Source organism: Ammospiza caudacuta, chromosome 14 (genome assembly GCF_027887145.1).
Source record: "Ammospiza caudacuta isolate bAmmCau1 chromosome 14, bAmmCau1.pri, whole genome shotgun sequence".
NCBI lineage: Eukaryota > Metazoa > Chordata > Aves > Passeriformes > Passerellidae > Ammospiza > Ammospiza caudacuta.
Window position 1 is genome coordinate 12,988,661 of NC_080606.1, and position 10,715 is coordinate 12,999,375.

A 10,715-nucleotide genomic window follows, 5' to 3' on the forward strand; every position below is an offset into this window, starting at 1 on the left:
TCTAAAACCCCAAAGCTATTTCTTTCAGTGCTTTTATACATATACCTTGCTTATACATTCACCTACTTTCAAACAAAGGGAAAAAGAAGATGAGATTTTCTGATACTGGCGTATCTGACAGGTAGGTACAAAACTGGGAGATAATGAAGGCATGTTGGTGTGTATTCGTCAGAAACACACATGGAAAGGCACAGGCTGAGACAGGTAATTTATATGTCTCTTTCTTCACAGCTGTCTTTTTTTTTTTTTTTTTAAGCATCAGGAAGAGAAAAATGTAGAGAAATCAGAATAAAAATTAGCGTTAGATGTCTACATTTCAGAGAACAAATCTGAGCAGGTCTCCCCAAGGGTGCCAGCCCTGCAAGGTCCCGGTTTCCTCAGGGCTGTGCAAACCTGAGCAAAACCAGCAAACTAGAACAAAACCCCAAAATAAAATATGCAGACAGGGATAAGTTGGGAAAAGCTGAGCTCCTGGCTTGGCTCAGAGGCCCTCAAGCTAACTTGACTGAGAAACTCTCTTTCAAACACACAGTTTGGCAGAGAGGTTGAGCAGAACAGTATGAAGAGCACCCTTGTCTTTCCTAAAGGCCAGCTACCCACCTGAGACCACAAACACTGTCCAGATAAGTACTAAAATAATTTTTCTTTTCAAAATCCTTTTTTTTTCATAATGACAGCCCAGGATAATGCTGTTCCCAATCAGCAGCAAAGCCATGCCAGGTGCCTCCCAAAGCCAAGCCTGCAGCAGGTGTCTTTGTGAGCCAGTCTGAGTCCTTACAGTGTCACACAGAAACCAGATGCCATAATGATCATGAAAAACAATTTAAAAGAAACCGAATTTAGGTAAGAGTATAACCCCCAGTTTCCAACCTGCCTGCATTATCCAGAACTCATGATCCCGACAGAATTATGCAGCTCCATGTATGCCTATGTTAGACACTGTGAGGTCATTGTTTGAGTCAGTAGAGCTGCTGTTCCATCAGCATTTCAATTATAAAACTCCTTTGCAGAGATTAGTAACACAGCTCATGCTTTAAGCCAAGAAGCAATTTTTTCCCCCTTAAAATTTCATTAAAGTCTGCTGATATAGCAAAAAGCACAGTAACTTTCTTGTAGTTTCAGATACTATTTCTATACTCTCTCTCTCTATAAAGAAATTTTGCTCCAGGCAATTAGTTCTTTGCTAGGACTGGTCCTTGCTGTCCTCTAACATTCCATAGCCAACATAGCCCAGACACCACTGCAGTCAGACTGTGCACAGCAGCAGCAATTTTTGCACTGTAGCCTATACAGCAGAGCTGCATGCATTATTCTCAATACTGACCATGTCTCACGCTGGATACAGCCAGTTCCCAGTAAAATATCACATTAAACCTTAATTCTGCAAATGGCAGATGTGTGTTTATAGACCTGAGCCACACATGTGTCTAACCTGCTAGCCCAGAGCACATTGGAACATTGCATTCCCTGTTTTCCATCAAAGGAATGGACGCAGACTATGAGCAAACCACACTGCCACACCACTTCAGTCCACTATTCCAACCAAGCAGCACTGGGATTTACTACCCACACTGTGTTCAAAACCATGGAAAGAAAACACCATTTGTGAGAAAGATCATTCTAGCAAGTTGTGGAAGCAGTGACTGAAGCCTTGCCAGGGAATCACCTCCCAGGCTGTGCCCATGCTCCCTTCTTCCCAAAGCCTCCTCCACCACTGGCCAGGCTTCTGGGGGGCATCTCCACCCTGGTCCAGCAAACAGCAGGAACTGTGTTAGAGCCTAATCTCATCCAACATGTGTGTGTAACCCTTTACAGAAGCCATAAAACTCTGGGAGATGCCACGAGCATTATTTCCAAACTCTACTACGGTTCCTTAAAGAAATACCTGTGCTTCTTCCGAACCAAATTTGTCAGGTGGATTTGTAATATTGTCCCAATTTTTATGTTTTCCTTCACGTCTGTGTCTTCTCTCCCTCCAAGTTCTTTCCTGGGCTTCAGTAAGCCAAGCAGCAGGATTGCAGAAACAATCATATTTATCTGAAAAGAAATTGAATCATAACGTTATAGGATTTCTGTCTGTAAGCATCCAGTTCTCAATTTCAGCATATTTTGTCTTGCTTTGCCTTAATGGTCAATAGAAAGGCTCCCTAAGACCTTGCCAGGATAAAAGAAAACTTGTTAACATAATAAGAACATCTCAGGGATTTCATTTCAAAGCCACCAAGGGCTTTCTGCTCCTTCCAAGCTGCCTCAGAGCCTTAGCCCTGAGTGCTGATGGCAAAGATCAAATCTCATTCTCCCAACAGGGTCCTGGAGGACTTTGTTCCAGGGCCACTTGTTCATTAGAATTTCTCATTATTAGGTGAAAAAATGACTGCTTACGCACAAAAATACACCTGCTGCTGTTACTAGAAAAACTCTACAAAGCACAGCATACAAGGAGGTTGCAGATGAGTAGGAGGCAGTCTGTTCTCCAGGTAACAAGTGATAGGACAAGAGGAAATGGCCTCAGGTTACACCAGGGAGGTATAGATTGGATGTTAGGAAAGGTTTTCACTGAAAGGGCAGTCAGGCATTGGAGCAGGCTGTTCACTGTCCCTGGAAGTGTTCAAAAACCCTGCAAATGGGCTGCTTAGGGACATGGTTTAGTGGTGGACCTGACAGCATTAGGTGAACAATTGAACTCAATTATCTTAGAGGTCTCTTCCAACATTAATGATTCTATGATTCTAAGATGCTAATTCCAGGAATTTAAGCTTACCTTTTGCTAGCTGTTTCACACAGACTCCTTGAAAAGAGCCATACATCTCCAGAGGGTGGCCTGAAAAATCCCATCACCCACAGCCCTCCCTCCTGATGCCCACTGAGCTCTTCAGCAACGCGAGTGCAGGCAAAGGATGCTGAGCACCAAGACCACAAAATTCCCTTTTTGCTTAATGAGAAGCCTAAAGCAGAGAGCCAGCAGCTCCATCAGGGCTTGCCACAGCACAGCTCAGTGTCCTGGAAGGCTGGCATGGGACACAGCCAGCTCAGCAGTGTCACTCACAGCCTGACCAGCTCCACAGCCTGTGCGGAGCAATCCAGCCCTGCTTTAGCAAAGACAAAACCATGCCATTAAATCACAACCTGAGTGTACTTTAAAAAGTACAGTAGCTAGTTTTTTGGTTAATTAAACTATTAAATTATGCTGGAAAATAAACATTTGGAAGTTTTGAGCAAGACAAAGCCATGAATACTAAGAACTCCCCAACTTAGCGTGATTGATTGCACAAACAAACCGTATGTATTGGAGAAGTGTTACAGAAAAACATCCCTTTCATCAAATTTTAAGTGAACAGTTGTAGAGTGGGGAGGGGGGAAATTAATTAATTACACCCTGAAACATTTTACTGATTGAATCCATGACCCCAGCACTTGTAAGGTCATCAAATGATAGATTAGTGCTGCATGGAGTATCACAAATGGCATTTGCGCTGGGAAGCTCATTATATGAGATGTCAGGTCATGTAAATCATAGGAAACAAATACAAACATCCATCAGAAAAATGCAGATAGTCATTACAGGCAGCAGAGAGAAGCTGAATTATTATGCAAAATTTATTTTGACTATTAAAATACAAAGAGGTGACACAAAATTGTCCTTTAAGCAAACATAAACTACAAGTACTCTGACAGGAGGCTTTGTTTATAAATGTTTCATCTCTTCAGGATTCCATGTCTGTAAATATTACTTGAAAAACAAAGAAATGGGGGAAAACCGGAAAAAATATAAAATCGGCGATCCAGTGTTTGGGTCTTCAGAGCTTTTTTTAATTCAAGAGAGAGCTATTCTTTCCACATCTGAATAATCAATGCAAGATAGGGAGAAATAGACTGTAATTATTGCATGTGAGTCATTTGTTACAGATCCTGTCTGCTCCAAGAGAGCAGAAGCAAGCACTGCTTCTTGACAAGCAATATTTTTTTTTTTTTAGGGAGATGCACTAAACAATTTGGCAGAAATATGTGGGTGCTCAAGAAAACCGAGCAGTGGGAGATACTAAACCAGAGGGGCTATTAGCAATCTCCAAATGGCCCAACAGGAGCCCAGCACCTGTTCCCAACACCATCCATGACTCCAGGAGATGGACTGGCTTCTGCTGGAGTTCATTTCCTTGCTCATTAAAACAAACCCTTGGATGCTCTCCCTATTTCTGTTAATATGCTTGGTGAAGCCCAATTCATACCTGCTAACAGGACAGATGATTTTTGGTTTGGATTAGGAAAGTAAGCATTTTCTAAGTCCAGATACAGCAGCTAAGCACTCAGGCCATAACTAATATTGATAATTTTGAAGCACTGCAAATTACACCCAAGGTATAGTTTCCTCATTTTGAATGCACATTAAAATATCTTCTCCATTTTGAAAAGCTTGGTGACACAGTATTTAAAGGACACTATTTTACAACAACATCATGCAAACCAGAGTGTCAGAGGGGACTTTTGGGAGCTTTCCATCTGAATTTCTTGATAGATTATATGAAATATAAGATTAGGACTGGTGGGTTTGTTGGGTCATGTTTTCAGTGCTGAAAGCCCTCAAAGGTACATCTAAGTCCCCTAGACTGGTTTGGAAAATTGCAGCACATCTTCCTGAGTGAAGCAGGCTCCTTCCAACAGCCTCGGGATTATGTCTAATGAGTCACATCTCCTCTTAGTCTTGTTCCATTTCTCACTATTGTAAATCACTCTAATCTCATTTTATGAGCACTGCATAAGAAGGCAGGCACCGAAAATTACAAATAATAGGTCAAACTGTGATTTGTGAATAGAGAATGCAATATCCTTTCCATTACCTGGAAGTTGTTTGTATGATGGAAAGGAAGAACTGGACCCCACAATGAAACAGAATAAAGCAGATATATTGGATCTTTTACCATCTTAAAAAATGTTTGGAGTGTTACTAATGTAAGACTGATTGATACCATCTGCACAGCTCCTGTACTGCTGCTCTGTGGTGGGATGAATTAGTATGCTCTGAACTTTCCTTGGGTAACAAGCCATGAGTGCCCAAGCACTGCCAATCTCAGTACATTCAGTGCTGCCAGTATAAATTGCTCAGTCCCTTTGCCACCAGACAAATGGAGTACAATTCCAGTAAAATAAATACAATTCCAGCTCTGAAAGAAATTGCATCTGCTGGTGATGCCTTTTCTACTGATGTACAAAGGAGGTCGTGACAAGGAGCTAAACACAGTTGTTAAAGATGCAGTGAGCAGTTCTTCAATTCACCCGGAGACAGAAAAGAAAAATAATACTGTGGGATCCAGTTCCTCCTGGCCTCATTTCTGGAAATCATTGACTACAGCTTTTGCAGGGAGTCTTACTAGCACCTGGGAAAGCCCTTGGCCTGGTGGGCAGTGAGCCCAGCACCTGCAGGTATGGTCCTGCAGAAATGCTGAGAAAATCAGAATGATCTAACAGAAATGGGAAGGTTGAAGGTGGGGATATTTAAAATCAGTGCCATCAGCTGTTGTGCCATTTTTTATCAGGTCCTTGTTAGAGGTGGTGACCTTGAAGCACCATGAACCCTGGTAAGTGTGGCTGATTTGGGCAAAACATTTCCAACCTCCAAAGAAGGGTAGGCTCCTGGAGGTCTTGTTACATGCTGGATATTTTAATTGCCAGACCTGCAGCTGAATCCCGCCATGCAGGACCACGGCAGGGAGCGCTTGTGCCTCAGGGTGGTGTTGAGGATTAAGCCTCCATAGAGGCTCTGGCAAGAGAGCAGATAGTGTGATCTTCCCTCTGGGAAGCACAGCAAAGCCTTTCCTGGGGAGCCAGCACAGCCCCAGGGCCCCCCAGCACCGGCACAGACATCCCTGCACACCTGCCTTGCTCAGCTTGGGGCTCTGGAGTGTCCTCATGCTGCATCACAGTGTGGCTTAATGTATAATCCCAAAAGAGCTCACCTGGTGACATCTTTATCTTGAAAGCAGCAGCAGCAGCCGGTGTGTGCTATTTTCAGCCTTGCAGGCTTGTTTTGAGCATCTCTCCTGCTGTTCCTTGAGTTGAAGCCCCAGACGAGTTCATCCCAAAGGGAAAACAGCGCTGGCCCAGGTGAGCACATGGAAACGTGTTCAGAGCCCACTGGTCTGTCCTGACTCACTCCCAAACACCAGCTGGAGACAGGACCCACAGCAGCTCACCCTGTCTTTGCCAGCCAGGGGTTGTACTGGTTCGTGGTGGAGATAATGCCAGCTTGGAACTGGAGGCACCATGCCCCACACCCTCTCCTCCTGCCTCAGACAGGCACTAGTGATAAACTATTGCTGTATCATTTTAAATAGGGGAGGTTTATTAGAATCCCCTGTAAATCAGGCCTGAAATTACCACTGTGGATTTGCAATAAGCCTGAGCCTTGCTGAACAGCTCATCCAGCTTCTGCATGAAATTCCTATTTTAAAACCACTTTTGCAGCTCCCCCATGAAGGCAGCTCGATTTGTAGCTGTACACAGGACACAGCAGGGCCTGCCAAGCTGGGAGAGGCTCTTTCCCTTTAATGACAGCCATCTGCAGGTTCCTATAACTTAGCAATGTTCCCAGCCATGATTTATGGAGGGTGCTTAGCTTTACGGTACAATCTTTACTATTTTACAGGGTTCCTTTTTTTTCCTCAGTTAAATGTTGTTTTCTGAATAATTCCAGGCTGCCAGTAGGTTTACAGAGGAGAAAACTGGAATGAATCTCTCCTTGCTTTTATTTACTCCTATTTGAGTACTGTGTTTCTGCATCCATTTTGGAGATTTACAATGGTATTAAGGTTGCTTCCCTCATCCTCATTTTATGGATTTCTGCTGCAATCATTTTGAAAACCAGAAAGCTGACAGGAAAATTAGGAAATTAGATATCATGTTCCTGTTCCTTCCAGTGCCCTGATGAAGAAGGGGAGAAGAAAAATCAGCTGAAGGCATAATAAATAACACCATATATCCTGGAGTCCCCTCACTGGTGCTGGCTCTGGGCATCCCATGCATCCCATCCCACAGCACTGCTCTGACCCCATGAGCACTGGGCTGTACCTGCAGCTGTCCAGGCAGCAGTCATCCCAGTGCCAAGTTCACAGGCTAATTACTCATCTAATTTTAATTGCTAATGGTGGCCCGTGGAGCAGCAGCTCCCTGTGCTGAAGTTCTCAGCCTATTGTTCAAGTTTATTGAAAATATTCACCCCAGAAAGAGAAAAATATTGGTGGTGACCATCAGCTCCGGGGACAACAGTGTGGTTTATCATATATGACCTGAAACACCATCTCCATCACCACGAACACCTGAGGGCAGGGGAGTCTCAAAAGCTTTTGGAGGACAGCAGACAGAGAGAGGCCCTCCTGCAGCTCACTGCACACAGGAGTTGCCCTGGCTTGTTCCAGCATCATCAGCTCTCCAGAAAAACAACCTCTAAATCAACATTTCAAATCATTCATGAAATTGTAGGGCCAAACTTAGGGCTTTCCAATGAAAATGAGCATGCAGAGCCTTTCAAAAGGAGTGGTTTATCTAGTTATGAGCAAAGGCTGGTTATCTCATGGGAGAGCTTGTACCACCAGCAGCCAGAGGCAATCCAATCCATAGCAAAATTCACCTAGGGAAGGTTTCTGCTGTCTGCTGTTACAGGCAAAACAACAACAAAAAATTTTGGAAATAATTCCAGGTCACAAAGTGACCTATTTCTACTGATTTCTTCCCACCATGGGTTACAGAGATGAGTATTCTACATAGTTTCTCCCACTGCTGCACTAGTGACATGCTGACTAGGAAAAGGGCTTTCCTTGCTCATTTTACCCCAGATATGGGATTTTCTACCTCTCTAAAATCTAGCCCATCATTTTGTGCAATACATTACCCTTGATTCAGCTGAGAACAGATATTTCCATTGAAACAGGGAGAGCATCCATTCTTTCCTCTTTATGGAAACATCTGTGAAACGAAGCAACCAAACACTGCAAAATGGTGAAATTGCACAGCGAGGGAAATTCTGAAACTGCATACTGCAAAAATGCCATTTCCATTTAGCCCAGTGAGTTAGAAAAGATTTAAATATAAAGATATATATATTATACATATATATATAAAGATATATATATTTAAAAGATTTAAATATAAAGTATCCTCTTGGTTTCATGGGCTCAATCTTTGTACGTCAGAAATTATGACTTCATGCTAATATATGATATGGTATGATATACAAATAAACCCAAACCCAACTCTTTCCTGAATGTGTTCTTCATTTTTTGTATCTTTTCATCCCACAAAATGAGTGTTTAAAACTCATTTAAATTATAATATAAATTATTCTCATTGAGTGACTTGCACTTTGATTTGACACCTGATGTTCTGATGGGCAACAGGGGATTTTTTAATGCTGTAGCTACACTAGATTTAAAATAAAAAGATGGAAATGTAGGGGGGAAATGCAATATAAATAGAATAACGATGGAGTAAAGAAAAATCAAATGGGCTGCTGGCTGCAGTGCAGGGGCCCAGCTGTCCCAGAGAGGCAGCCAGCTGGGCAGCAGGCAAGGAGGCCAGGCAGATGTCTGGCTTCTGCTGTTGGCTTTGGTGGCATTGATGTGTTCCCACAGAGCATCTTGATGCCATTGAATCAGTGTTTCCAACAGAAATAGCTGGGGAAACTATTCTGATGGAAAACTGTTGACATGCTTCACTGGCTGCTGATTGTAGAATAATTCCATAGATTTATATCAGAAGGGACCTTAAGGGTCATTGAGTCCAAGCCCTGCTCCTTGCAGGACCACCCAACACTGCATCACAGGACTCAGAGCATCCTCCAACGCTCCCTGAACTCTGACAGGACTGGTGTTGAGAGCCTGTCCCAGGGCCTGGCTGACCTCCTAGTGAAGAATCCTTTCCTTTCTGAACTTCCCCTGGCACAGCTTCCTCACGTTTCCTCCTGACCTACAGCTGCAGCTCTCCCTCCACTGGGGAAGCTGCAGACTGTGGAGAGGCTCCCCTCAGCCTGCTCTTCTCCAGGCTGAACCAACCAAGTGACCTCAGATGCTCCTCAGAGCCTTTCACCATCCTGGTTTCCCTCCCCTGGACACACTCTGAGCTGAGTGCTGCGCTTCCGAATAAAACAAGAAATAAATAAACAAGCCCTCTCCTCCCCAAAGAGGACTTTGTCTTTCTCTTCATTAATTACAAGCAATGATCACCCCATCCACCTTCACATCACTCAGGATGGTGCAGTCTTTCCCCCTGTCCCCTTTGGCCACGCCCTTTCCAAGCAAGAGCCCTGACCATATGGAGTTTTCTGGGTCACAGAGGGGGTTCCTATGCCCAAAAGTTCTTGCCTTCCCTTTTCCTCCTCCTGTTCTCCTGCAGTCTTTCTGCAATGGGTCACCAGAGGTGTGGTGTGCAGGGATTTAGCCTTGGCCCAGTGGTGCTCCCCATTCTTGGAGCTCTCCTCCATCCTCCCCATGGCCATGGGGATGGTGCCAGCCCCTGGAGAGGAGCAGCTGCAGAGGCTCCAGCACATTCTCCTGCTTAAGGGCAAGTGCTAATTCAAAGCCCATCATTCTGGGTATGTGGGCAGACCTGTTTTAGCAAGGGCATTAATTTGCACTTAGCAGTACTGAATTTCACCTGCCAGTTTATATCACCCTGATACTTATTTCTGTAAGATCCTTCTGCAAACCTCTGCTTTAGGTCTGGCTACTCTGGACAAATGTGTGCCAGCTGCAAACTTCACCATCTCACTACTTATCTCTTTGTTCCAGGTCATTTTGGAATATGCTGACAGTGTCCAGCACAGGCACCTGCGGGATCGCTATTCTAATTTCCACACACTGTTAAAATTGATATAGGACATTTTTCCTAACCCTTGTTTCCTACCTGTGTAATCAGTCCATAGAAGATTAATCTTGTGAAAATCTAGTCCCATTAAGCCCTTTCAGTGATTCTCTTCTGTGCTTTAGCCCTGCTGGCTGCTTTCTGGTGCATTTGCCTGCTTTTGGAAGCATTAAATAGACAATCTCTGCTTGTAGGTAATGTAGTAAAGGTCACTTGTCTTGGTTTATTTTAAACTTTTTAATTTAATCCCTTTCCATTTCATCTAAATCTGTTCCCTCATTCTCCTCCAGCTTCTTCATTTAAAATGAAATGTATCTGTGGTAGGATGGTTTTTCCATAGGGATGCTGAATTTGATAACCACAGATAGTACTAGAGCAGTTCATCAGTACTTACATCTCAAATAAGGTCCTCAGGAATAAATCAAGAGCTGATCCGCCTCACCTGTGCTCTCTAACTGATGTCTGACCCCCTAAAAAAGAAAAAGAGGATACTTATGGTAGTTACAAACGTGGTCTGTGAGTGATCACCCCACGTGTCATGACCAACTATGGTGAAAACTGAAGTCTCCCTTTCAGGGCAGGACATTACCTTCACACAAATTCTGAAAGTATGTAGGATTTAAAAGATCCTGATCAAAGCCCTGGCATGAGGAAGGAGATCTCACACTCACCTTGGCAAAGCCAAGCCCCACAACATGGGAACTGTCCCAGGTGAGTGTTCTCCATCCACCTCCCAACCAGCCTGGCAGGGCTTCTCTCTATTGACTTGTTTGGAATGAGAATTGATTTCCATAGAATCACATTGTTAATCCTGTGGGATCACTGAGTGGCTGCATGATTTTCATCTCTGGCTGCTTGCAAGCTCC